Source organism: Cydia pomonella, chromosome 6 (assembly GCF_033807575.1).
Source record: "Cydia pomonella isolate Wapato2018A chromosome 6, ilCydPomo1, whole genome shotgun sequence".
NCBI classification, from domain to species: domain Eukaryota; kingdom Metazoa; phylum Arthropoda; class Insecta; order Lepidoptera; family Tortricidae; genus Cydia; species Cydia pomonella.
The window spans coordinates 266,523-292,308 of NC_084708.1; the positions used below are offsets into that span (position 1 = coordinate 266,523).

The 25,786-nt window shown below is 35.6% G+C and overlaps 1 long non-coding RNA gene across 1 annotated transcript in view; it reads left to right on the forward strand.

Moving 5' to 3' along the window:
- Nucleotides 1-10,103: 10,103 nt before the first annotated feature.
- The window catches only part of LOC133518608 (uncharacterized), a 75,460-nt gene continuing 59,777 nt past the window's right edge, over nucleotides 10,104-25,786 (forward strand). The window contains exon 1 of the long non-coding RNA XR_009799495.1: nucleotides 10,104-10,208. This is a non-coding gene — a long non-coding RNA (uncharacterized LOC133518608). The remainder of the gene's footprint in view (nucleotides 10,209-25,786) is intronic.

The following is a 25,786-nucleotide window of genomic DNA, read 5'->3' on the forward strand; positions in this document are numbered from 1 at the left end:
CCATATAATAAAACAGATAACAATGGTAATCCTTGCCGATTGGTAATAAGTGCCTATGAATGATAACAAAACGCGTCTTTATGCAAATGTACATACACAGTACCAACAAGTTTAATGAGCGTCTTATGAGGATACCTATAGGTATAAATATACAGGAGTAATGTCAATCAATACACAATCTATAAGACATTGGAAGACTATTTAGTCTGACTGACAGTTTAAAGTGTTTAATGCCATTAATCGACGTATACAAACGGGACGTGCTATGCGTGCTCCGATACCGTGCGCCCCATGCCCCATATGAGGGCCATAGTGAATCTATCGTATGGATCATGACAGATTAGGTAGTAGGCTTTAATCGGACATCGCGGTATCGTCGAGTCTTGGGTCCAATCGATGTGGTCGCCTCCTAAATTTGATCATCAGTTAGTTACCCGCTTTGTTATTATTAGACAGCTTTGATTAACATAATATAATATAATTTTAAAATGAAATATATTATGGAAAGATATACTTGATTTGTGTAATATTGTGGACTCCGTCTAATAATAATTCTCCTTTCCGTGAGTACTTAGAAGCTTAGGTTTACTGTGCAACAAGATATTCATCAAACAGAAAATCGGTATTAACTGTGTTGATTAAAGTTTTAATGTAATTTTATAATGCACATTAATTAATAGTTCAAAATTAAAACACATATTAAATAAATATTTTCTTATAAATGAGATGTCGACATGGTACTATATTTGCCCCACTTTAATAGTGAAGAGGCTATCATTACTCCACAATCATTGTGTCGAGGGCTCCGCTTTCACAGCGTCGAGGTTATATTTGCCCCACTTTAATAGTGAAGAGGCTATCATTACTCCACAACCATTGTGTCGAGTGTCGAGGGCTCCGCTTTCACAGCGTCGAAGCTATATTTGCCCCACTTTAATAGTGATGAGGCTATCATTACTCCACAATCATTGTGTCGAGGGCTCCGCTTTAACAGCGTTGAAGCTATATTTGCCCCACTTTAATAGTGATGAGGCTATCATTACTCCACAATCATTGTGTCGAGGGCTCCGCTTTAACAGCGTCGAAGCTATATTTGCCCCACTTTAATAGTGATGAGGCTATCATTACTCCACAACCATTGTGTCGAGGGCTCCGCTTTAACAGCGTCGAAGCTATATTTGCCCCACTTTAATAGTGAAGAGGCTATCATTTCTCCACAATCATTGTGTCGAGGGCTCCGCTTTAACAGCGTTGAAGCTATATTTGCCCCACTTTAATAGTGATGAGGCTATCATTACTCCACAACCATTGTGTCGAGGGCTCCGCTTTAACAGCGTCGAAGCTATATTTGCCCCACTTTAATAGTGATGAGGCTATCATTACTCCACAATCACTGTGTCGAGGGCTCCGCTTTAACAGCGTTGAAGCTATATTTGCCCCACTTTAATAGTGATGAGGCTATCATTACTCCACAACCATTGTGTCGAGTGCTCCGCTTTCACTGCGTCGAAGCTATATTTGCCCCACTTTAATAGTGAAGAGGCTATCATTACTCCACAGTCATTGTGTCGAGGGCTCCGCTTTCACAGCGTTGAAGCCATATTTGCCCCACTTTAATAGTGAAGAGGCTATCATTACTCCACAATATTGTGTCGAGGGTTCCGCTTTCACAGCGTCGAGGCTATATGTACCCCACTTTAATAGTGAGGAGGCTATCATTACTCCACAATCATTGTGTCGAGGGCTCTGCTGTCGTAGTGTTGAGGCTAAGTTTGCCCCACGTCATAGTGAGGATGCTATCATTACTCCACAATAATTGTGTCAAGGGGTCCGCTGTCGCAGCTGTCGCAGTCACGAAGATATATGCCGCACTTTAAGTTATATGTACTATACAATTCCACAATAATCGTATCGAGGCCTCCATTTCCGCAGCGTCGAGGCTATATGTGCTTCATTTTAAGTGTCGAGGTTATAATGCTTCGGTCATTTGGTTCTTCGGTTGCTTTGCTCCTTTTGGTCGCTTCGCTCTTCGGTCGCTTCGCACTTTGGTCGCTACGCTCTTCGGTCACTTCGCTCTTCGGTCTACAGTCGGTCATTATACATATCTCAAAATGATATCGTCAAAGATATATAACGTTGCTCTACTATAACAGTGTTGATGCCAATCTAATGATTGAAGACTTTAATAGTATTGGAAGTAGCTTTACGCATGTAAATATAAGGCACTAAAGAGCAAAAATATTTAAGGTTGAGCTAAAGTTTACAGGACTTGTAAAAATAATGAAATATAAAGGAGGTTCTTGTTACGCTGAGGTAATTTAATAGGTATTAATGCGGCCTAAAATACCTTAAACAAAATGTACGCAATGTCATTGCCCTTACAGACAAAGAAATGCTGTATGTAAACAACATATAGGAAAAAATATATCTGTAAACCCTTTAACCCAAATTTATGATTCGTACTCATATCACGCTGTTATATACTCCTAATAACTTCAAACGTCAGCTTTGCTATGCTGTCAAAAATATACCATATCAACGAGCCTAATGTAATAAATCCGGTACAATTTACTTACGGATTCTCAGCTCCAAACTTCAGGGGAACATCGCCGCATCAAACAAGAGCTGAACCGCCGTTGATGCACTATCCCGCGACGCGAAATAAGTGCTGTAAATTGTGCAACCATGCAACTAGAGTTATGCTGCCACGTGTTGCAGTCGCTTGCGCTAAGTAGCTAGATTAATAATCGCAATAAAGGGTTGAAATCCTTTAACAATAACATTATTATTGTCTGAAATGTAAATGCTCGGGTTGCCATATTGTCTTGCTGTAAAAGAAAGCTTAAATAGTTTTCATTTTTCGTCGCAATGCACACTGTACAGTTTTATTGTAGGTAACGTTAAAAAATGTTACTCCTTAAAATGAATTACAAGTTACAAGTCATGCCAGATATTTTGTTCACAAATATATCATAACTCAACACATAATCTACCTAAGTTCCTTGCCACTTGTTAGCGTAGTAGCCATCATCGTTCAGATACGCATAAGCAGATGAGATTAGCTATTTAGTTATAAATAATATCATATTACTATTTCTTGATCTGTGGTAATAACTAAAATTAGTCCATCTATATTTTCAAAGTGATAAGTTTCAAATACTTAATACCTACAGGATACTCTACTAGTAATTGTCCAGACTTAGTTTTAAAGTACTTACATATAGCCTTGATATTTATGGTAGCTTTACAATGAAGAAAATTCTCCTTTATCTACCTCACTCAAAGGCTATTTACAGAGGAAAGTATTGATTGCTGTATTCAAAATTAACTTTAAAGTGTCGTAACATAAAATTAGATTATATTTTAGGGTCAGTAACGCGCATGTAATATACCTCTGCAGTAGCGGGCATTCATAGGCTACGGTGATTGTTTACCATCAGGCGGGCCGTATGCTTGTTTGTCTCCGTTGTAATTACATCCAGAAAATGGTTGGTAAATTCTAAATTATACAAAATGGTTTGTTTATATGGTTACAGACAGAAAATGCCCATCTAAAACGTATTTAGAGCCAACTAAAGCTTGAAAACACATTTACACTTAATGGCGTCCTGGCTTGTAAATGACATAAAAATAGTTGTACCTTGTGAATATTTAGATATATACAACTTTATCAATATACTACAGTGAAATCAAAGAAAGTTTTATACTTTTTTAATATTAACGAAATGAAATACCAAGAGCAATTTCACTCCTTAATGCATGATCTGACTCCTTAATGGCTTATCATTATAATATTTTATTATGCTATACATACATTTTACTTTTATACTATGTAGATACATAAATAATTATTTAAATTGGATATAAATTAATAACTTCTAGGTGGTACGTTGTTCTCTTTAGTCAAAATCAATAATATCAGTATGTTCGTAACATACTGATTTGATATCGATATTTTATTTTATTTTCGCATTCAGGATTTGAATTTAAATACAAAGCTCTGAACATCTGCTAGTAAATTATATTTGTTGTCTTGGATTTGGATACGAAGTATAATTAATAATCAAACGAACTTACCTGTGAAGTTTGATTACAATTATGCGAGTATCCAAATCCAAGACAACAAAGACCCGCCCCCCATCCCCAAAAATGAAAATAAAATAGTATGTGTTAATAACACAAAAATAACTCTGAAATAATGAGTACTGGAGGAGCGATGTCGAAGCTGGAACGCAGCGTAGCGAGTGAGAGGGACAGCGCGAACTTGTTTTTTAAATACTATAATCTCTAAAATGTGTGACTTGGACTGCACGATAACGTGTACTGCTGCTAGTAAATTATATTTGTTGTCTTGGATTTGGATACTCGCATAATTGTAATCAAACTTCACAGGTAAGTTCGTTTGATTATTAAATATACAGCCCACTTCGAAATCTTGTTCTATCACTATGGAAAAAACTGGATTATCGTATTAATTACTTTTGTTTGTGTTGATTTTAAGAAACACTCCTTCCTTATTAAATTTTATGGGTACGGTTAGGAGGTACGAGCATATTAAAAGACCTCACATTTAGTGCATATGCGCCTATCCTTTACAAGATTGCATAATATATGTACTTCAGAAAGGCCTAGAGTGACCTAGGGATTATGACTTACAATCGCGAATGCTCGGTTCATTCTATCTGTCTATCATAATTTCAATTTCTTCTTCTTTTAAGTATATTTTAAACCAAACTCGGAAGTTTACACGTCCAGTATTTACAGTAAACTAGTACCCCCTAATTCATAAACGTGTACTAAAGTTACGATGCCGATAATCATCGTTTGTCCCTTTCCGACGTATTGATATGATGGAACAAACGATGATTAGCGGCATCGTAACTTTAGTACACGTTTATGAATAAGGGGGGTAGAGTTCGGCTAACATGAAGTTTGCATACAAACAAATTAACAACGGCACTAAACGTTAACTAAACTAAAGGTTTCATTAAAGGTTGTCTGGATCGCTTTTTAGCAATAAGACAGCCTGTTGTTTACCACTTCTTAATGTACTGTATTATTTGTATTGTTTCTGTATTGAGGTGTGCAATAAAGAGTATTTGTATTAATTTTTAACAAGCAGAAACGTTTGCGAACGATGCTATTAAGCTTAGAATAAATTTAAAAGTGGAACAATTACTGTCTTGGGTGAGACTTGAACTCACGGCCTCTGGAGTATTTATATTGTATTGTATTGTAAAAGGCAAATTAAAAAAAAACTGTCTGTTCTCGTACTTATAAGTTGATCTGGTGATGATCCCAAATTATTTCTAAACATGTTAAAAAGTAAAATTGTTGTAACAGATGCAGAGGTAGACCTATAGAAATAAATGGATAAATAACATTAAAGACTGGACGCATACAAAAGACGCAGCCACCCTCAAGAGATCCGCAAAGACCAGAGAGCTGAATGGCCATGGCACCAGAAGAAGGAGAAGTTGTAACAGACAAAAGGACAACAAAGGAAAAACACACATGTTCCACAAATATCGCCGCACCTCCGTTTAAATACCTTCGTCTACATTTTTATACAGTCATCGTCTACCAAAACCTACGCAACCACTAACCTGACTATAACCACAACCTACGCAAAGTGTGTATAACCTTGGCACTGATTATCGAAATCGTGATAATTAGTGTTTTATATACAACTGATTATTTTCCCAGAAACAACACTATCGTGGACTAGAATACGTCAAGTGTTATGGGCGGTCCACACTTATGTTGAAGAAATTAAGACTTTTTTATCATTCACTGATAGTTTTTACAATTTAATAAAAAATGGAAAACTTCGTTTCCAGCAAGACTCGGACTTGCGACCTTTTGGAACACTTTTGGAATTTTCACTTGCCTGGTAAGCTTCGGTAGTTCAGTTGGTTAAGAGCGATTGGATCAGTTTTCAAAAAAATCGCTACTTCGGATCTTGCTCAAACCGGTGAATTTTTCAATTTCTACTTTAATTTAAAACAATTGTAATATCACTCGCAGAATGATCTGCTCGATAAAAAAAAGAGTTTAGCGTGGTCTGCATCAGCAGTTTCATCAGTTGGAATGTTTCCCTTCACGGTTTTAGGAAGCCAATCGTTTGACTTCTATCGGAAATGCACTTGTCAGAGTACACACTGACATATGGACGATTTTTAAGTTCAAACTGAACACTTGTATTTGCTTCGAGCAAGCAAAACTACGTGCTTATGGATATGGATCTGTTTTCAAATTATTCTGTACCTTCACGAAGATAGTCTGGAACAATTTCTTCCCATTTAATTGTCCCACTGCTGAACAAAGACCTCCCCTCTTTCCCGCAATTTGTTCCTGCTGTATTTTCTTTTCTTTACGTGTGCAATTGAAATATTTTTAGACAATTACAATTATACCTTGTGTTTTCGGTTAACTTTCCGCCTAGATTCCGCAATGTCTCGATCATGTTCACATCACGTTCACACAAGGCGATTCCTACAAAAACGTTGCGCGCGCGCATACCAATGTACCGAGCCATTCGACACCTTTATCACGTGGAAAATAGAGTTCAAAATATCAAGCACTTGTCGGAGTTTGTCATTCCAATCACGATCGAAGGACGAACTTAACAACTTGATGTTTTTAAGTCCCTAATGTCTCGGTAATAAAGACGACTTGGAAACTAGAACTAAATAGACCTTTTCGGAGACATTAAGGTTTTCGATGAATACTAGAATATGGCGCGTGACGTCCTGTTGATAATGAACGAAAGAATGGAACGAATTATAACGAATAAAATGGGCTTGATGTGTATGGAAACAGGATAGGTGTAAACTATACTGTAGTGTGAAATTTGTGATAAGCCTGTCAACTTTTAAGAGCTCTTTATTTACAAATGACCAAAACTATACACACGTATTGTGAAAAGCCATTCAGATGGGTAGGCATGCAGCTATCCTGTTAGAGCGAGAAAGTAATGCAATTTCATTCAACTGTAGAATGTCACACAGTTGTAGAATGTTCAAGATTGCCGCTCAAAAATCAAACGCGCGGCCAAAATCGGAATGATGACAAGTATCATTGGAAGTAGGTACTAAATTCTGAATTAATATTCATATAAATGCGTAAAATTAACAAGATAATGCGAGATATGACCACCCACCACATCTCCTAAATGCAGTTTTTCGTTTTCCTTCAGTTCGCTAACTTTACGTTTTATATGTATATTCAAGCCGGCCGCTAGCAGCCGCTATGCAACTTAAAGGTAGTCAAGTTTTATCCGTTTATAGTCTCCCTCTTTCACACTCATACAATTTTCAAATACGTTATGACTTCCTTTTTGAAGTCTAGATCTGTGTTCAACTCAGACCGCGAATATTGATCTTAGGTTAACAGGAAAAGATCCCTCAAAGTGAAAAGTTCGCCTTAGTACTTAGCTTTTCCTAGTTGTAAGTTACTTTTATTATGTGTTTTTGTTAAGAGTTTACTATTATTACTACTACGACTAGTCTAAGTAGGTATCTCAAGTAGGTTAGCTCTAAAATAATACCCCATTCCAGATTGCGCCACGCCGACTGGTCCGCCGTATATGGCGACTGTAATTGCAGTAATGGCTTATTCGAGCCGGTTTCGTTGCGATATCGTTGCTATGTCGCGGATGGCGACTTGTCGGGCAGATCGTTAGCTATTCAGTCGTTGGTTAAAATTGACAGTATAAACAAAATGTAGTATATTTAATCTGCCTTCATTCGCACAGGTGTTTGCGCAATGTTTGGATACAATTTCCACTTTTTGAGAAGCGGGAGCCATTTTGAGGAGCTAATGAGCTTCTTGGCTTACCGTTCGACTTACTTAAGAATGTCCCTATAAAATTTAGTTATTTATTTAGTTGAACTCAAAATCTTGCCTAAAATTTAACACAACTGAGCATAGAATAAAAGTGACTAAAGCATCTAAATGCCCAGGGCTGGGATCGAACCAGGCCTAACTAGGATGGACTACTTTTGTATACTTATATAGGTTGTCTGGAAGAGATCGCTTCTTAGCGATAAGACCGCCTGTTGTTACCTAACTTTTACGTGTTTTTTCATTTCCTGTCTATTTTTAAATGTATGGTGCACAATAAAGAATATTTACTTACTTACTTACTTATACTCTGATAATTACCTGTGTTTGGTGTTTCTTGGTTATTAGGCAGCATGTAGTTGAGCATCTGTAAAGACAAAAAATATCTGAATTGTTGTTGTTGTACGAGGTATTTGTAACTTAATTTATGTACTTAAATATCGCTGCAACTTTTGACATTTTTATTTTACGACTCTTTAAGTGAACCAATAATGTAGCCAAAAAACAAATATTAAGACATTCATAGCATAGTGTGATGTAAAATGTACATATCTATCGTCAAAGGAACCACGTGTAAAATAAGTTTTGTGAAATATCTGTATGACTGTGTTCTTGAACTGCGCCAGTATTGCTGAACGAGCCACAACGGAAGCCAGATACAAATCATTACAAAACGGCTCTTAACGGCCTTGAAACAATTAAAACATAATTAATATGTCTACGTGCTATGAACGTTAAAGCCTTAGAACTTAGTTCCCTTGAGCTTATCTACTAAAATGAAACTATACTATTATATATATAATTCCCATGTCAATCGCAATTACAAATATATTTGAAAATAAAGGTGTTTTCATACCACGTAACCACGACACGCGACGATTAAATTCGTGACGACGTGAATAAATAAAAAAGTTCATTTTTAAAACGAGGCTTATCCATACTGGATCGAATAATCAATATAAAAGGGATTTGAGTCCATGAAACGAAGCACAAATGGGTTAGTCGTGTGACAATCACGTGGACTATTTTACGCTACATTTGACGATTACGTCCCATCCATTTGACATAATTTATCTCATGGAATGCGCAAATGAATCCGTAATATTCGACTAGGTTGCCGATTTCGAGATTTTTCTCTTCTATTATCTAGAAAAAAAGATGAAAAGTAGAAACGTACAAAAACTATAGCTAATTCAATGAAAAAAATTGTAGTTAGAATATTTTAAGGTATCCAAATTATAGAAAACGATTCTAAGTTACATTAGGACACTCGTCTTTAAAAAATCCACCTACACGTAATTTCTTCTTCTTCCTCGCGTTGTCCCGGCATTTTGCCACGGCTCATGGGAGCCTGGGGTCCGCTTGACAACTAATCCCAAGATTTGGCGTAGGCACTAGTTTTTACTAGGCCTTGTTGGGATTAGTCCGGTTTCCTCACGACACCCACCCCACACTTCCTACACGTAATTTAATTTTCAATATATTTTTGTGCTACCAATCTTAAGATACAAGATTTTTGCAGGAGGAAAAATATGGCTAAAACCCTTCAGGGGATAAATATAGCCCCGTATGTTCCCTTTCTCAGAATTACGTAAAATCATCAAGATCAAAAGAGTAAGAACAATTCTAATTAAACGGTGCCCCCTAGAGGGCAGCTGTGAGCAACATTTTTCATTATTCTTTCTGCTGAACTCGTTAAAACAATCTTTTGATTGTGGTCGAGAATTTAAATACAAGTCTCGTCATGTAACGATAGTTAAGTTAATTGTCAATGTCAAATGCCAGACTGCGAAACATGTGATAGATTTACTAAACAAAAGGTAACATTTTGAAATAGAAACATATTTCAGACTACAGCTAATTAAAATAAACTTAATAATAAATATATATCATAACAAGATGAATGAATATCATCTTGTTAATTTGCAAATATAAGGTTATTTTAAAATAATATCATTAGACTAATGACTCTTCTTGTGTATAGAGAGACCAAATCGAAAAAAACGCTATTAAATTAAATAAATTAAAAAATATTTATTTCAATTAAAATCAGCTTAACTTGATGACTGACGATGATTTGAATAAGTTTAACATTTGATGAAGCCCACGAAGCAAGAGGAATCGGGTTCGAATCCTGGTAAGGGCATCTTTTGTGTTGTTATCACGAAAATGTATTCCTGAATTATGAATGACATATATATGTTTATCTATACAAGTATGTATATCGTCGACTAGTTAGTACAGTCAGCGTCAAATAATTTGTAGCAGTCAAAGTGGCCAAATAGTTCGGTACACCATACTAAATATATGGTGTACCGAACTATTTGGCTACTTTGGTTGCTACAAAGTATTTGACGCTGACTGTACCTACATATGGTAAGAATTTGGAGTTAGATCGATCTTAAAGTTCGTTCACAAATATTAAAATATTTATTAAAAAAAAAACGTGACAGCCAGAAAAAATCATCATTTCATTTTGTGCAAAACTTAAAATGATGTAAGAAATTCAGTTGCATCCGTTTAAATTTGAATACCCAAACGACGCGATACGACCTTGTTACACCAGCTGCATTATGCATTTCATTCATCGCTCAATTGTTCATCGATTCATTCATTAACGCGTACTATTGTCGGCTAACCGACAAAACAAAACATACGCGATCTCATACCAACTGTTACATTTTAACTGACCTTTAGTGAATCTTAGTATCTTTGAAATACAGTTGACAATTAGTCAACAGTGTGGGTAAATTTACCATTTTTACGACTTCTCTATTTACCCGGGTAATTGTAGCGTTCCGCTTGACATCATAATTACGCTACATTACAATTTTAGAATTATGCTAATAGACTTTTTTTTGTTTTCCACGTCAGTGGTTTCAATTAATTTATAACTTAATAAGCGTGTTACTTTTTCATTCACCACGACAACGTAAAAAATATTTGGTAAGGTAAAATAAACGTATTTTTATTAACCCCTGACACAAAAGAAGGGTGTTACAATTAACCCCCGACGTAAAAAAAGAGAGGTGTTAAACGCGTATACTGATTTGGATGCGGTTTTTTTTATAGAAAGCAGGTTCTTTGGCGCTGGTTCTTAGATATGTTTTATCAAAATCAGATTACCCGTTTGTGTTGGTTTTTTTTTTTTCATTTAATGTTGTTTTCAATTTATTGTTAGTTTGTATTATCAAAAATAATGTTCAAGCAGTGTAAATACTCTATTTAAAAATTATTAATTACCAATTTAAATACTATGAATAAATTAAAAATCCATAAAAAAGACGGGTAGCGAGACAGCAAAGCCTTCCAAAAAAGAATGCCGCAGATTTTCCTTTTAACTTCAAAATTAGCTTAGGATATGCAAATATTTTTACGCAACAAAAAAGGTTGGGAGCCCCTGCCCTTAGTACTTAAAATGGAAGTTGTGGTGATTTATGCGCAGTTTGACTTGAGCATTCACCGCGCGTAGTGGAGGTGACTACAACACAAAGGTTTTGAAACAAAAGGGCGTTGTGATTTGTGATTCACCCACGAACAAAATATATTAACATACAAGTAAAAAACGAAACGATATTGACCAGGCAGTGTATTCTGATTGTAATAACAGGCCATTAATTTGATTTAGATTTGTTATATATGTGATCTGTCAGTGTCAAAAGTGACGTTTCTGGTCAAAGAAATGCCAATTTTGATAATGACAGATCATATCCTTAAAAATCTAGATCAAATTCATAGCCTGTTATTACAATCAGAATATACCTTAGTATCATTGTAGCAGGACATGTGAAAAGTACAAAAATATTTTTTGCGAGCTCATTATTTCTAACGCCATATCTAAAAATATAATAGCACATCATAAATCATCCACAGTTCTTTCAAAGAAATACCTTGAGAACGTCTGGCAGATGATTCCTCACAATACGGCACTGTCAATAGACCCGTGTAACTTTACAGGTGGCTGCATTGGACTAACGACCAGACTATAAGGACCTACCACTACCCTGTTCCTCCGTACCACGCTCGGGTGACAAAGGGGAACGCAGGGGTCTCGTATAACTGGCAGGATAGCAGGTGGACCGACCAGTTACCTGCTTGGATAAAAAGAAAAAGAATCCGACCTGTTCCAAATTTGAATTAATTGCTCAGGGGGAATATGAGGGATGCTTTGTTTTTAACTTTTTAAACCGCCATCCGGCCGAGTTGCCAGTTTTTCTTTTTTGATGAATGAGCAAGTGTTTCGGAGTGATTGTGGAAAGCGAACTGTCCAAACAACACAAATTAAATGCAAAAGTTCGTTAAGTATTCGGCGGATGATTTAAATGATCTTATTCCGGTTGTCGCACGGTTTTTCTCTTGACTCAAATTTACTTATTCTATTATAATTATTTTAAAATGGAGTCGGCCGACCGTGCGTGGGACTTGGAAAAGTGGCCAACTGTTTAAATAGTGATACCAACACGTTAACTTTCATCATCATCCAATTGTTATTAGCGTAACAAACATTAGGAATTGCCGATTACAAATATTGTATGTATACAAATGTAGTATGGCATAGACACGTTTTTATGAATTCAAAGTGTATTCTACACACAAAAGAACGGGTAACGTTACACATTATTTTAAATTTAAAATGACGCATATACTTTGTTCTTGAGTATGTAATAAAGTACTGTATATATTTTTTAGGAAAAATCATATAGGTATATAACACAATATCTTGCCTAAATGCCTACCAAAGAATACTGAAATATAATATAAATCCCAGCTTTCGTAACACGATTTCTACTGTACTAGTTGAACGAGCAGTTGAAACGCGGTGCTTAAATAAACGCCCGTCCAAAACCCTTCACATTTCGATGAGCTGCAAAAATTAATTATCAAGATATAGCGACCAACGACATAACTCGATCGCGCAGAAATTGAATTAATTCATTTAAGTTTCGAACAGGCTCGAATTCGGCGGAATAATTTTGTTCGTTGCTAGCAACATTATTCAATCATTTATTCCTGAGTTATGCGAATATTATCGTTCGAAGCTTTTGCTGTTTATTATTTTTACCCACGATGGAAAGAAGGTAGTAGGTATGTACATTCATGGTGAGATTTTTTGTGTCAGAAAATCTACAGTTTGTAAACTCTTGCAGTTTTCTCAAAAAATTAAAAGAATATTACACTCTAAGTATAAGAAATATTTGTTGGAAGAATTTGACTTTGAGCTTCTTGTTAAAATAAATTTCATTTGTTTTAAATATTTAAGGCCAATACACACTACAGGCATAATACATGCAGGTTAGATTAGGTCAAATATATATTTTAAGCATTACAAGCACAAACGCTGGAGCCATACAAACGATCTTACTACCGATACATCCACAATGATCTGTGTGGGTACACACCACACATCTATATTCTGTTTTTTTTTTAAGAAAAATTAACCAGCAGAAAAAAGGAGTATCGCTCGCAGACGTAACTGCTTGTTAAAAAAATAGTTCTGCCCACATGTCGTTCCCACGACTTAGATTTCTATCATCAATCCTTCGTCCCCACCTGCGCCAAATCGACCGTGACGATTTACATACAAACAATACACTGTAAACTTATTTGTCAGCCTGATAGCCAGCAATTCACTAGTTAGACAGCTTAGGAAGACATTTCTGATGTGGCAATATTTTACGGTCGTCTAACGTACAGTCACGCTCCGGGATTGTTGAGCAATTTAGGGTTTTAGCTAAATTGGACATTCCATAGCGCAAGTAATGATCAACCAATTTAGCTAGGGCCCTAAATGGATCAATAATCGCGGATCGTGATGGTATAAAGTCAAGGTATAGGGACCGTGTGCGTTTGAGGGTCTGCCATCTTGTGGCCTGAATCGGAACCATAAACATGTACATTTACACGTCATGTATTTTCTTGTGCATAGTAGGTTCTGCCATCTTGTGGGCTACATCGGAACAATAAACATCACATTTACGCCTCGCGCCAAAACTCTGACGGCTCCTGTGCTGCCTCCCTGTTCATGCACGCTCCCTATTAAATATATACACGGACAAAGTGCCAAAAATATAATCGTATATCGTCAGGTGACAAGCAAAAGTCAGTAATTACTACCACAAGGTCATAGCCACAATGAACCATATTACTACTAAAATAAGGTTAATTTTTGTTTAATTATTTTTTAAGAATTAGTGACTTTTGCTTGTCACCTGACGATATTTTTAACCTGCTAAACGAATACTCAACCTCTGAACATCCCTTGAACCCCGCCCGACCATCCTTGTTACTTAAAGTTAAATCACCAGCATTGCAATAAATATACCGCAAAGCCACGGCTATCCCAGGAAACCCACAGCCTACACTTAAGCTTAAACCCACACTTAAGTACTAACTCTTAACACAAAACCGTAATCTCCACTTTATTTCACAGCATCCTTTGTATTTGTACCATCTTTACCGATTTCTTTCTTTGTCCATAACCATAAAAACACTTCAAATTTCGAATTGTAAAAATAAATGAACAAAGCATCATTACAAATACAAAGTTACAAGTACGGTTGATAGTGGCGCCACTGTCTACATAATGCATGCATAAGAAATACAATTTTTAAGTACATCTCTTATCCGCAAGCAGTCATCATTTTGCACCGGTTTTATGCCAGGTAGTTAGGAGAATCGATACCTTCTTTTTTTAAATTTTACGGCCTGGTTACAGGTCCTTTAAGCCAGGTTTCTGCAAGTGTAATTTCTGTTTGTCGTAATTTACTCTTTCCTTGATTGCTGGCCTTTTGTCCGTGGGTTGTTTCTCATTGTGTTCTGAATACAGAATCCTTAAGCCAAGTCTTTCAATATTTTGAGTGCATTACTGTTAAGTTTTGTTTGAGTAATAATTCAAAACAATACAATGTCCATTGTTGTTGACCACACAGGGTAGTTTCCTCGTAATTTGAGATGAAATTTATACGTTTCCATTTAAAATTAGAAGCCGAACCTCTGGCTGTAAAGACAACTTAAAATTTTATTAAAGGGCCATTTATATTATGTTTATATCTCATCTGACACATATTGATTCTTGCTTGTTGGCTTGCAAGGTTTTTTTTAATACTAAGCACATAAATATTTTAATATTTTTGCCATACGTAGCTCCTAATCACTTTCATCGTTACGTCGCTATTTATAGAAATTTACTGTAGACACTTTTTAAATGTATCAATAGTAGGCATCCAAAATAATACATATTTCAGAAGACCCAAATGTCCAAACGGGTATCTCTTCACACCTCATCAAATTCCGGTCACATTTGCCCAATAACCGTCCCTACGACGGCGCATTCACTCGTGCACCATTCGTGGAATCACCCGTGACCGGCGTCGCCAAGCTCCTGCGGCCAACGGTCGCCCTTTACTGGGGACAGTCTCGTTAAATTAAATGGGGAGGAAACAGTCTAGGTTCAGGATAACGATAGTTTTTAGTGCTTGAATGGGTGGTTGTCTGTTTTAAGCAGCATAATTTGCTTTTAGTAACCTCCTTCCAAAGCCGTCTAAAGAAATACAGCGATATACGAGCGATATATGAGGGCTATATAATGCAGAAAAGTATATAGTTATTTCTGGATTACCTTAATCGTAGTGTCCGTGGTTTTTTAATTCATTACATTTGAAATATCTCATACATCACTACACATATTACGAATGCGAAATAACTATGTCTGTCTGTCTGTGTATTACCTCCTCATGCTTAAACCGCTTTAGATTTAATTTGGTATGAATATAGTTTGGATCATTGCAATTATACCCCTAAATTAAACCTAATAGCTCTCAAAATTAGACATTTCTACGCCCCTACAAAACACGCAACAAATAGCTGCAAAGCAAAAACCGCATTCTAACAAAACACATACAAAAATCTAATTTAATTTGGATAATAAAAACAGTCTGCACGGTCCGCCGGCGCGGCGCAGTTCTCACGAGAAATTTACGGTCACTGCCTATGTAAATGCGTTACCTATCCACTCCTTAAGTCGAAGGCGTAAGGCTGACATTTCATGTGTTTCTGGCTAATTTACTAGAAGACTTACAGTTAGGCTGTGAAACAATGGAATGTTTGAAGTTCACGCAAATCAGGTGCCTTGAGTACAGGAAATTTGGATTTTTGTATCTAGCCTTGACTTTAGTCTGACGTTAACGAAAGAATATGAATAGATCTTACGACAGTTAATATACTTTCACAAATAGTTAAAAGCAATTAAAAATAATGACGGGTAAACTAATTAACCAAACACATTAATAAAACTGATAATTATGTTTCGACATGTTCAAAGAGAACATATTTGTCTTCGTCTGATTTATGAAACAATAGTTATTTGTACAACAAGAGAGCAAAGTTTGATATTTCTTCGAGTGCTTGTTTTGAGTCCCGTGCAACCGAAAGATTCTATAAATTTAGAATCTTGAGCGTAGTAAGGGACTCAAAAGCGCACGAGATGTAAATAACTTTGATCTCGTGTAGTACACAAAATTTTTCACGTCAGTCAGCCATCAAACATACAACCTGAAAAAATGTAATCCGTCTTCATCACTATTTCACTCATGTTTTCTGAAGGTATTCTAACAATTAAGTTTAATTACCGCAATAAAACAAAACGAAAGAAATTTCAATAAAATCATACGAAAATAATGAATTAACGAACATCAATTGACAGTTCAATCGTCAAATTTTTTTTGTTAAAAAAAACTTTGTAAGATACGGTCCGAATTGCGGATACTACTATTTGTCAACTATAGTAGAGATCGTTAAAAGTCGTTAAGTAGAATTATTTACTGCGTAACAATTGCGTAAATTTGTATAAGTACATTGTTTTGATTGTATAATAAAATACGTAAAATATGGTATTTTTATTAAATTTTAAACTTTTATTTCATTAATTAATTATTACGAATGAAGACTCGTAGGGTATTTTGGAACGATGCGGTCTGACTTATTTCGGGGGTCTATTATAAACCGTCAATATATCGTTGAATTACGTATGCACTTTTTTGTCTCTTTCTTTTTGCTAATGACGTGAAAGGGACAAAGACAATAGAATCCAAATACTTCGAACTTGTATTAGGCCCCGCACGTTGAAATGACATTAGAATATGAAGGTCACTTGAATGTTATTTTGTCTCACTCAGTGAGCAAAATGCGATTTTGCTCACTGTTTTTAAGCAGCAAATTACCCTTGTTCCAGCTGCTGACGTGAAAAAGGTATTTCGGTTCATTTGTCATATGTGATATTAACGGTTAAAGTTTTCCAGGTAAATAGATCCTTAGGGACCAGTAAACAAGTTCGTACCGTGTGCAACAAAGTTACGCGAAACACTAAATTAAGTACAAGAGAGAAGTTTTACGTGAGCTGGGTATAATAACTATAACTTTGTTTTAAGCAAATCAGCAACAGGAATGTTTCTGAGTAAACTGAGTTATCAGTTGGTCGGTAAAGTTTTGCACAAAATTTTACAATTCTACGTTTATAATAATAACATTCTTCACTGGCAAAGTGGAGAAGATTAAGTAGGAAAGCGGACTGGAGCGCTAGGCCGCTAGGTTGAAGAAGAAGATTGCACACTACATAAAAAGATACAAAAAATGAGAAAAGATATAGTCGTAAATTGGTAGGTAACAACAGACAGACTTATCACTAGACAGCGATCTCTTCCAGACAACCTTCAGATAGTGAGATGGCGAACGAAGTAAATAATTTTTTTCTGTATTTTTTTAATTATCGGTCATCAAGTCGAACAAACACACACAAAAGGCATATCATTTACCTGAACCTAACACGTTTATTTTAAAATAATGTTTAAACAATTAAGTAAAACTCCACAAATAAGTAATAATATAGTTTTATGTCCTAAGTCCTTATATATTAGAAGTAATTATTTACAAAGTCGTGAAAATTTCCATCCGTATTTTCGAAGTAGGTTATTTTTTTTAATTCATTTGATACAAAAGAAGATTACAAAAAGCCCTAAACTACATCTACCCTCACACAGAAAAAACTAAATCTACCCTCCATCAACTAGTAGGTATAATAAATATTAAAAGTTATAGCCGCTTTTGCATACGTATGTATATTGAAACCTTGGTAAGTATATTAAAACTTAAACTTCCGAGTGGTTATTATAAATTGCCTTAAGATATTTAAACTGGTAAACGTACCATTGAAACGTGTCGAATCCCCAAGGCTTTATAAAATAACAATAATAAACCCACGCGTTTCTTTTCTCTGCCCCTGACTAGTGTAACTGTACTCATCTGCCTTGAGTATTGTCCACGGCATGTGTCATTAGAGATGAGATTAGCGGGTTTTGCCCGGGGTCGACGGCCGCGAGACGAATCGTGGATAGACGAGGTGTGAGGCTGTAGAGATGCATGATCGCTGAATCACAAGCCATAGCATACGTTTTTCAGACTCGCGAATGGTACAACATGTCGATCTATCATTCGTCGTAGGCCTATTCAAGTTTTACTTATTGGATCTGTTTCGGATATGATACTGATCTGTCAATGCCAAAAGTGACATTTTTCAAGCAAAAACATCACTTTTGACACTGACAGATCAGTATCATATCGGAAACAGATCGAATAACTAAATCTCTAATTGGCCTGATAGGCGAATCGTAATTTTCTCAATACAATTAAGTTGAAAGTTAATACGGAGACACCTCTGTCAATTTAGTTCAAATAAAAAAGTAGTTACATACAAGATAATTTTGCAATCTCGACTGTTATGTGGTTAACAAACAACTCAAAAACGTTATTATTCACTGCATGTGCAACCACTAAAAAAAATCAATTTGAAAAGCGTAATGTCTATAAATACCTGGTAGGTATTTATTCCGGAATAATACCAAATGTTGGTCACTGACACATGACAGACACATTTTTGCGACCACAATCTTAGCGGGTAGATTCACAATTTCACACGACACACACACAATCATACACATCAGGGATGACACTTGCGTATTTATGTAGTGATACTAACAATAAAGATATCGACCATCCTACTTATTAGAATTTAAATTTCCATGTAATCTTAAACCACACAAATCGTCTCATCGAGAACTAATTTATGCTTTCGCGCCCAAAACGCTCTTTGAAAATTGTGTGACGTCACAGTTCACGGTTTGACACATAACTACATACGCACTTAGAAGATACGAACTGTCAACTGACATTTGTCATTTATTGTTTATGGCCAACTGTCAACAGTGTCAATCCGAGAGATCTTCAATGACGTTTCGAGTTTGGTCACGTGACGTGTGCCAAAAGATATTTTAAATTCAATATATACAAAAATATGGTCATTACAGGTCCCCTAAAAGTAGTTTAACATGTTCTTATAATCCAAAAGAATTTATTGGGATACAATTCTGCCCTAAGATTTGTAGATGGAAACAACCCTATTGTAGTATAAGTTTCTTACAAATTAGACTTCAGTTCATAACAAAACAGGAAAATTATTTAGTGAAATAACACTTTCTCTAAAGTTATGTTTGATTAATATTTTACGTAAACATCAAATTACCTTCGCGTGCCTTTCATTGCGTTGCGTATCATAAATCTAGTTATCTGTGTAATAAATTATATTACATTTTGCTTTAAGTATAATAACAACGAATGCCTACCGCATATTTTCCAAATTACACATATTACTGAATTTATTTAATTTTTTATACTATCCAATGACAAACACAAATACATAATACCAATAATTGGATCATAGAAAGTTTACAACTGGTACTGGTCAAGGAAACCCAAATATATCAAAATAGCTCATTACAAATCTCTACTGTTAACATTAAAACATGAAAGGCATATATCTATTGAAAATAGTGAATGATGTAATTTATGTATATGCGTTGAATATAGCTGCGATATAATTTACATTTTAGGGTTCCGTACCCAAACGGGAAAACGGCATCCTATTACTAAAACTCCGCTGTCCGTTTTCGTTGGAAAGAAAGAAAGTTAGACAGTTGACATTTTCACAGATGATATATTTCTGTTGCCACTATAACAACATATACTAAAAAGTACCGAACCCTGGATGGACGAGTCCGACTCGCACTTGTCCGGTTTTTTTTTCTTTTAAACTTTGTATCCTCGCAATATTTGCAAACAAATACGAAAATAACAGACGGCCCGATTCGAAGAATTATTAAGACACGTTTAAGATCCAGGAAAGATCTTTAAAAGATCGATAACTAAACGACATGTCAAAATCGACGTTTATTTCGATTCCGCTGTGATCCCAATAAGATCTATCTACGATATTTCTAACGTCAAAGTGACATAGGTTGCCCGAATCGAGCTGCTCGTATAATTGACAGATCAATTATACGACATAAATGATATCTAAATGAGAACTTATCGTTATCGTATCTCATTCTTCGAATAGAGCCGTTAGTATTTCTCTCTGTCTGTTACCTCTTCACCCTTAAACGACTGAGCAGATTAAGATGAAATTTGATATGAACATAGTATTTTATCACGGAAATCACCACTCTAAGCGAACGAAGTAAGTAGAAGAAGCTAGTAAAATATATTTAATCCAGACTACTTAACATTCCCACTGTCTTATATTCGACGAACGGTCGTCAACCCTGCGCCCACACACACACACACACACACACCCACACACACACACACACACCCACACACACCTCACACATTCACGGTCACTGGCTATGTAAATAGGAATTTTGAATTCCACCAAACAATGGGAACGGGAAAGTAGCTTATCTAAAGATTGATGGCGCGGTTATGTAATAATTACTTTAATTAAGTACAGGAAGGTAACTGTTAAATAAGAAATGCTTCAAAAACTTGGCGGTGGCAATACAGTATCCTCAAATTTTGTAAATATATTTCTCGAAGTCTACTCAAAGGTCCCACTTTGTCGCTCACCGTAAGGACGAGATTCGCTTCTATCTTTATACGAATAACCTGTCAAAGCGTCCTCATGGCAAGCGATAAAGTGGGACTTTTAGCTTAGAAACGACACATAAAAAGCAAAACACCTTCAAGCGACCTGCCCCGTTATATCAACGAAACTTTTAATCATCATCTTTCTCGTTGTCGCGGTTTTTTTGCCATGGCTCATGGGAGCCTAGGGTTTCATATTCATATTCATATTCATTCATATTCATATATTTATTGCATCCATGGTAGGTACACAGGTGTTACATTTTAGTCTTTTTCACATGGGCCCTGGTAGGGCACGGCAATTATCTTAAATCTTACATTAATTATACCGTTTATGTCAAGAATATCAATACCTATCCATAAAATGTTAATTTCAATCTTAAATTAATAATTAAAAATGAGACATGTCAAATATATAGGTACACTAAACTACAAGATAATTACATTTCATTATTCAAAAAAATATTAAGCTCTCTCTTCTCTTTCCTCGGCATCTAATCCCAAAATTGCCAGAGCATAAGTTTTTGCGAAAGCGACTGCCATCTTCCAACCCAGAGGTGAAACTAGGCCTTATTGTGATAAGTCCGGTTTCCGCACGAATTTTCCTTCACCGAAAATACATACGTTCCGAAAATTCATTGGTACCGCAGCTTCGGATTGAAAATCGTACGCTCTCCACTAGGCTACCAGTGCTCTTACCAAACCTTCCAAATATCATTTACATAATCCAATGTACGTACCTAATAGACCTTACATTTTATACAGTAATGGCCAACTCGATTAACTTGCAAGCTCTCGATAACTTGTAACCCAGAATCGCGTTTCAACACACTCAATTAGCTGCACTTATCCGTAATCGGGCAAAATGTGGACGGTTCTGTATTTAATTGTTTATAATTGGCCGAGTGGTCGCACGACGTTGCGACATGTCTGGGCGCCGAAAATGGCGCTCGACGGGCTGTGGGTCAGAATTATTTACTGATTCTTGGCAGTTATTTATGAGTTTGTAATACCTATAAACGCAGTGTAAATTCGAAAGAAATTGCAGTTGTGCTATATTTTTGTCAGGCTATTTAATTTAATACTTAAGTTTAATACGCAAGGATCCACTCTTAATGCAACAAACCGTGTCATAAGACTTATAAGTTTAACATGACTGTGTGGCGTCGTAGCTCCCGAACGGATGAATCGTATTGAATGCTATATTTTTAATCAAATGCTTAGTCTGCCGATATGTGTTGATAGATTACAATTAAATGTTAATTCAAGTATTATATTTTGTGATAAGTAGGTTACAATTGGATACGGATTGTATACAACTCAAGTTTTTAAATAAACAACATTTAAACCTGATTTAAAAAAAAGAGAACTATCTAATAAAAAAATATCTAATTCAATAATCAAAATGTAGACCAATATTGATTCAATTCAACATCAAGAATTTAACTTGAGGCGACTTGGTAAATTTTCGATTTTCAGCTTACTGCAAGAAATTCGTGTTGGTATCAAGGAATAACTAAAACGTTGAATAAGAGTATTTTCTATGTAGCTATTCAGGTAGGTTAATAAAACATAGGTTTAATGTAGACCCCCAGCAGGATTAACCAGCTTTTCCTGTCTAGTAAAACCATGTTAAAATATATTAGCTCTCAATAATACTACTTTAAATATAGCTATTGTAATGTTTTTTTATTCTCCTTATTCGATTCAAACTTTACTTTGTAATTATAGTCATAAAATTTTGGTTACAAGCCAGCCATTTTGGATAACCAATTATAACACAAAATGGGAGCTATGATAAATTTTCACAAATGATCAAAATTTTTCAAATGATAAACAATCTTGTTTTTTATTTGCAGAGAACAAATAGTTTAAAAGTAGACGATTAATAAAAAAATATAATTAGATAACTACCCTACGTCATCAGGCCTCAAAACTATTTCCATGCCAAGTTACATAAAAATCGGTTCAGCGGTTAAAGCGTGGAGAGGTAACAGACAAACTTTCGCATTTATAATATTAGTAGGGATAATATTTACCGAGACCATATTTCATCCAGGCAGCTGTGACAACTCGTCACAATACCCTGTGACTGTCATCGTCAACTGTCACCTGTCAAGTTTGCGAAGTAGGGACCAGAGATTTATGAACAATGCTATCCTAAAACAGCATATCACCATTGCCCATTCTCAAATATGTTCGTAGCTTTAGCTTAGACTACCAAGGTAGCTCCCCAAGGGTGCAAAAGTACCAAAGGTAGGTTAGGTAGATAGGTAATACCGCCAGTTGGCTACTATTCGTTTGAATTACATGATGCTTAATTTGTATGTCATGTTAGTTTTGATGTTGGTGACCAATAAAGAATAAGTGTGTTGCATTGTAGCTCACTCAAAATATTTTTCTTGATTGTTCAAAAACGAATGAGAAAGTTGCATTTTATCCACATGTAAGGCAAAGTAATTTGATGCAAATTTTGAGTTGTTTTCTTATGTTAGCTGGTAGAATTGACTTTAAAATGAAGATTTTGATTGAAAAATATTTTATTACGTTAATTTAGATTTGGTTTGGTTAGATTTTTCTGGTATTTCATAGTTAGTCATTTCCTCGCGTTGGTGTGGTGAAAAATATTTTAGATCAATATTTTACCGGTTAAGTATATAATTACCTGCTTTGTGTAGAATATCCAAGACGAGTAACTTTTGTACTACTTTGTCCTAAAATTACCAAAATAGTAAACTCAGACCCGCTACAAGTACTTTTATTTTAGTTATCTTTTGCTCCTCAATGTAAAAAACGAAACCCCGCTTAGCGACGCTTCGTCCGACGTTTTGTGTAGGTTTTTCGGTTTAATGAAACTTTACCCCCCCCCCCCGTTTTCTCCCCCTTTACCCCTCAAACTTACGTAAAAGAAAGATTATTCCTTTTCTTTATGCCTAAATATACTCGAAAATTTGGAACAGGTACCTTGGTCATAGTCTAATAGTCAATAAGTTAGTCGCGTAAGCTGAAGATATATTCACCGCTGAGATACGGTCGTAGCGTTACGTCGTAGCCGATAACATGGTTTTCCCGGTATGTAGCGAAAATGCTTCGTAGAGGCAAAACGACAACGTGTCGTGATTAACGCTGAATCAGTTAGTAAAGTAAGTATATAACATCTTTTTCAGTTTATGAGTAAGGTCATATTTGCATGCAGTGCATCTTAAAGTATAAATAATGTCTTGTGCAAAATATTTCAACTACTATCCTCTAGAAGATCTCTGTCCTTAAAATAATTCAGACGGTGGCATAAAAATTGTATGAAACGGTTCCCACAAGCCCTAAGCATTAACATTCTTTTAATAAACTCGTGTATATGTATGATACGCGTGTAATTATGCATCTCCATCAGAATCTCATTAAGGTCGCTCCTATCTAAGAAGGTTGTATAATTATATCTTGCTCACACTTTATTAATACCTTCTTCATCTAGGGCGTGCCGCCGGTCATAAAACATATTATCCTTGAATATAAATAAATTAAACTTGCTGTCGAAATTATCCTTTTTGGGATGTTAAAAGCTAGTCAGAATGTTTTATCAACGCTATAAATAATTGATTTTATTTTGGCTTATTTATTTAAAAGAATTACTAATTTGTATTAGAATGTTCTAGATTGTTATACTACCTACATACCGCACCCACTAATGATTATAAAACATTTATAGTTATGGCGGAATCTATTTTATGAAATTATTTCATTTTATACGTTAAATAAACTACTCACGTGAAAAAGCTATATAAATAATAATCAAAAGTATGACGAAAATACGTTAAATTTCAAATCTCAATCAAATATAATACTACCTCCATTTTCTACTTCAAACCTACGATGCCTCCTCAAATAGTGATCTCAGACGAGGCACATTTTCCTTATAAAATACGTTACTGTTCGTACCTTATTTTATCGTTTACATAACTTTATCATTTACCATAGCAATACATAGTTTTCCAAACACAAATTGCTAATTAAAATGGAGTGCACCCTCTTAATGGGAAAGACATCAACGCGTTCCCGCTAATCGTAATTTTCGAACCCGCATACAATGCTACGCTTAATTTGGACCGCAAAGCATTAAATATACTTTCCAAACTAATTACAAAGAATAATTTAATATCTACACCAAAAAAACTACTCAAGAAAATTGAGATTCGCAAAAAATCTAGTATGCCCACTTCGAGACACTTAAGTAACTTGTTTTTTAGCACATTATGAATAGTATGAATCGATAGACACGTGAACGGGTTCGCACCGGTCAAGGCTGCCCAGCGAACCCGGATATAACTAAACTTTTCAAAAACTTGATAAAATTTTCTCAAAAGTTACAAAAACTTACCTTATAAGGGTGTAAAGGCACTGGCTGGTGAGAAACGTTTAAAACAGAATCACGGTTTGAGAATTTTTTAAATTTGGAAGGCACGGGCACAGGCGTTCGCGCCGATGGGCGGAGGCGACTGACGGCGTGGCCGGGCGCGCGGCGCGCGATTGGACGCCGTGCGTGACGTCAGCGCGGCGAGATGCGCACGAGCAGCAGCGGAGACGCCCGACTTTTGAATATAGACGTTGGATTTTTGAAGCAGGTTTATGTGGCGAATATGTATTGCAATATGAAGTTAGGTATTCAAGAATATGTAACATTATTAAGTATTACTTAAAACTCGAAAAAGATATGAAATAATAGATAGCAATAAACGAGCTCAAAACTGGACAAATCGATTCGATTTAGAAGATATAAATGAGGGTAGAAATAGAAATCAGCTTGCATAAAAATAATAATCATATTTGTAATTTTACGAAGTTCTTACATACTTAACAAGGTATATCACAGTATTTTTCCTTATTTTCTTAATTCGATATCTTAAAGCTAGCTCCCAAACTTTGTAGCTAAATTATTTAAAATGTGGATCAGTTTTAAGAATTAAATGATCAT